This window comes from Arachis hypogaea, chromosome 6, assembly GCF_003086295.3.
Source record: "Arachis hypogaea cultivar Tifrunner chromosome 6, arahy.Tifrunner.gnm2.J5K5, whole genome shotgun sequence".
NCBI lineage: Eukaryota > Viridiplantae > Streptophyta > Magnoliopsida > Fabales > Fabaceae > Arachis > Arachis hypogaea.
In genome coordinates this window covers 78056997-78061401 of record NC_092041.1, presented here as the reverse complement: position 1 = coordinate 78061401, position 4405 = coordinate 78056997, and the positions used below count along the sequence as shown (strand labels likewise).

At 36.0% G+C, this 4405-nt stretch overlaps 1 non-coding gene across 1 annotated transcript; it reads left to right on the top strand.

The window, feature by feature from the left end:
* Window positions 1-2327: 2327 nt before the first annotated feature.
* On the top strand, window positions 2328-2431 carry LOC112700332 (small nucleolar RNA R71). The gene has a single exon (XR_003153240.1). It is a non-coding gene; the product is annotated as a small nucleolar RNA R71 (small nucleolar RNA).
* Window positions 2432-4405: the final 1974 nt, after the last annotated feature.

Below are 4405 nucleotides of genomic sequence, written 5' to 3'. Positions count from 1 at the left end.
GTTTATTGGATTGTGTGAAGAGGAGAGAAGGTGAGTTGAGGTAGGTGGGGATCCTGTGGGGTCCACAGATCCTGAGATGATCCTGTGGGGTCCACAGATCCTGAGGTGTCAAGGATTTACATCCTTGCACCAATGAGGCGTGTAAAATGCCCTCTGCATGCAATCCTTGTGTTCAACGCCAGATTGATACTTGTTTCTGGTGTTGAACGCCAGCTTCATGCTTGTTTTGGGCGTTCAACAACCATTTGCAGCATGTTTCTGGCGTTGAACGCCAGTTCCATGCTTGTTTCTGGCGTTCAGCGCCAGCTCTCCTCAGGGTGTATTCCTGGCGTCTGAACGCCAGAATGCTGTTTGTTTCTGGCGTTAAACGCCAGATCATGCTCTGTTCCAGATGCTCCTTACTGGCGTTTAAACGCCAGTAAACCCTTCCTCCAGGGTGTGCTTTTTCTTCTGTTGTTTTTTATTATGTTTTTAATTTTAGTATTTATTTTGTGACTACACATGATCATGAACCTAATAAAACATAAAAGAACAATAAAAGAAAAATAAAATTAGATAAATAAAAATTGGGTTGCCTCCCAATAAGCACTCCTTTAGTGTCACTAGCTTGACAGTGGGCTCTCATGGAGCCTCACAGGTGATCAGGTCAATGTTGTAGACTCCCAACACCAAACTTAGAGTTTGGATGTGGAGATTCAACACCAAACTTAGAGTTTTGCTGTGGCCTCCCAACACGAAACTTAGAGTTTGATTTTGGGGGCTCTGTTTGACTCTGTATTGAGAGAAGCTTTTCATGCTTCCTCTCCATTGTTACAGAAGAACGCCCTTGGGTCTTAAACACAAGGTAGTGCCTATTCAATTGAAGGACTAATTCTCCTCTGTTAACATCTATCACAGCTCCTGATGTAGCTAGGAAAGGTCTTCCAAGGATGATGCATTCATCCTCCTCCTTCCTAGTGTCTAAGATTATGAAATCAGCAGGGATGTAAAGGCCTTCAACCTTCATTAACATGTCCTCTACCAATCCATAAGCTTGTCTTACTGACTTGTCTGCCATTTGCAATGAGAATATGGCAGGCTATACCTCAATGATCCCCAGCTTTTCCATTACAGAGAGTGGCATAAGATTTATGCCTGACCCTAGGTCACACAGAGCCTTCTCAAAGGTCATGGTGCCTTTGGTACAAGGTATTAAAAATTTACCAGGATCTTGTCTCTTTTGAGGTAAAGTTTGCTGAATCCATGTATCTAGTTCATTAATGATCAAGGAAGGTTCACCTTCCCAAGTGTCATTACCAAACAATTTGACATTCAGCTTCATGATGGCTCCTAGATATTGAGCAACTTTCTCTCCAGTTACATCTTCATCCTCTTCAGAGGAAGAATAGTTTTCAGAGCTCATGAATGGCAGAAGGAGGTTTAATGGAATCTCTATGGTCTCTATATGAGCCTCAAATTCCTTTAGGTCCTCAATAGGGAACTCCTTCTTGCTTGAGAGACGTTCTATGAGGTCTTCTTCATTGGGATTCACGCCCTCTCCTTTCACTCCAGGTTTGGCCATGTTGATTATGTCAATGGCCTTGCACTCTCTTTTTGGATTCTCTTCAGTGTTGCTTGGGAGAGTACTAGGAGGAGTTTCAGTGATTTTCTTACTCAGCTGGCCCACTTGTGCCTCTAAATTTCTAATAGAGGACCTTGTTTCACTCATGAAACTTAAAGTGGCCTTAGACAGATCAGGCACTAAGTTTGCTAAATTAGGAGTGCTCTACTCAGAATTCTCTGTCTGTTGCTGATAAGATGATGGATAAGGCTTGCTATTGCTGAGCATATTTCTTCCACTATTATTAAAGCCTTGTTGAGGCTTTTGTTGATCCTTCCATGAGAAATTTGGATGATTTCTCCATGATGAATTATAGGTGTTTCCATAAGGTTCACCCATATAATTTACCTCTGCTATTGCAGGGTTCTCAAGATCATAAGCTTCTTCTTCAGAAGATGCCTCTTTAGTACTGTTGGATGCGTTTTGCCATCCATTCAGACTTTGAGAAATCATGTTGACTTGTTGAGTCAACATTTTGTTCTGAGCCAGTATGGCATTCAGAGCATCAATTTCAAGAACTCCCTTCCTCTAAGGCATCCCATTACTCACAGAATTCCTCTCAGAAGTATACATGAATTGGTTATTTGCAACCATGTCAATGAGTTCTTGAGCTTCTGCAGGCATTTTCTTTAGGTGGATGGATCCACCTGCAGAGTGGTCTAGTGACATCTTAGAGAATTCAGATAGACCATAATAGAATATATCCAAAATGGTCCACTTTGAAAGCATGCCAGAAGGACACCTTTTGGTCATCTGCTTGTATCTTTCCCAATCTTCATAGAGGGATTCACCATCTTTTTGTTTGAAGGTCTGAACATCCACTCTAAGCTTGCTCAGCTTTTGAGGAGGAAAGAACTTAGCCAAGAAGGCCACGACCAGCTTATCCCATGAGTCCAGGCTATCTTTAGGTTGTGAACCCAACCATATTCTAGCTCTGTCTCTTATAGCAAAGGGGAAAAGCATGAGCCTGTAGACTTTAGGATCTACTCCATCAGTCTTAACAGTCTCACAGATCTGCAACAACTCAGTTAAAAACTGGTAGGGATCTTCTGATGGAAGTCCATGGAACATGCAGTTCTGTTGCAGTAGAGCAACCAATTGACGTTTCAGCTCAAAATTGTTTGCTCTAATAGTAGGGATTGAGATGCTTCTTCCATCAAACTTGGAAGTAGGTGTAGTGTAATCACCAAGCATCCTCCTTGCATTATTGTTGTTAGGTTCGGCTGCCATATCCTTTTCTTGTTCAAAAATTTCAGTAAGGTTGTCTCTGGATTGTTGTAATTTAGCTTCTCTTAGTTTCCTCTTCAGAGTCCTTTCAGGTTCCGGATCAGCTTCAACAAGAATGCCTTTTTCTTTGTTCCTGCTCATATGAGAAAGAAGAGAACAGCAAAGGAAGAGTAATCCTGTATGTCACAGTATAGAGATTCCTTTATGTTAGTAGAAGAAGAAGGGGATAAGAGTGAAGAAGAATGAAGAATCTAAACACAAGGGTGAAGATAGGTTCATATTCTTGAGATGAAGAGAAGTGTTAGTAAATAAATTAATAAATAGAAGAAGATGAAAGGGAGGAGTTTTCGAAAATAAATTTTGAAAAATAAGTTAGTGATTTTCGAAAATTAAAGGAAGAAATAAAATTAGAATTAAAATTTAAAACAATTAATTAATTTAAAAAAAGAATTTTAAAAAGGAGGGAGAAATTTTCAAAAATTAGAGAGGGAAAAGTAGTTAGATGGTTTTGAAAAAGATAAGATACAAACAAAAAGTCAATTAGTTAGTTGAAAAGAGATATTTTGAAAAGATAAGAAGTTAGAAGAGATATTTTGAAATCAAATTTTTGAAAAAGATATGATAGAAAAGATATGATTAAAAATATATAGTTGAAAAGATTTAATTTTTAAAATTAAAATTAATTACTTGACTAACAAGAAACTAAAAGATATGATTCTAGAATTTAAAGATTAAACCTTTCTTAACAAGAAAGTAGCACTTCAAATTTTTGAATCAATCACATTACTTGTTAGTTAAGTTCCGAAAATTTGAAATAAAATTAAGAAGAAGATTTTGAAAAATATTTTTAACTTTTCGAAAAATAAAATAAAAAATGAAAGAGAATTGATTTTTTGAAAAAGTTTTTGAAAAGATAAGAATTTTTTTAAAGTTGAAAATTTGACTTGACTTATAAGAAATAGCTAAGTTTTAACAATTTTTAACTAAGTCAACTCAAATTTTCGAAATTTTGAGAGAAATAAGGAAATTTTTTTTATTTTTGAATTTTTAATGATGAGAGGAAAAACATAAAAAAGACCCAAAACATGAAAATTTTTGGATCAAAACCAATAATGCATGCAAGAACACTATGAATATTAAGATGAACACCAAGAACACTTTGAAGATCCTGATGAACATCAAGAACATATTTTTGAAAAACTTTTGATGCAAAGAAAACATGCAAGACACCAAACTTAGAAATCTTTCATGTTTAGACACTATGAATGCAAAAATGCACATGAAAAACATCATACAACACAAAACAAGAAAATTTAAAGATCAAATAAGAAGACTTACCAAGAACAACTTGAAGATCATGAAGAACACTATGAATGCATGAATTTTCGAAAAATGTAAGAACAAAATGAATATGCAATTGACACCAAACTTAAAACATGGCAGAAGACTCAAACAAGAAACACAAAATATTTTTGGTTTATATAATTTTATAATTTTTGTATATATTTTTTGAAATTTTATAGGAAAAAGAAAATAAGAAATTCAAAATTTTTTAATAAGAATTCCAGGAATCTTTCA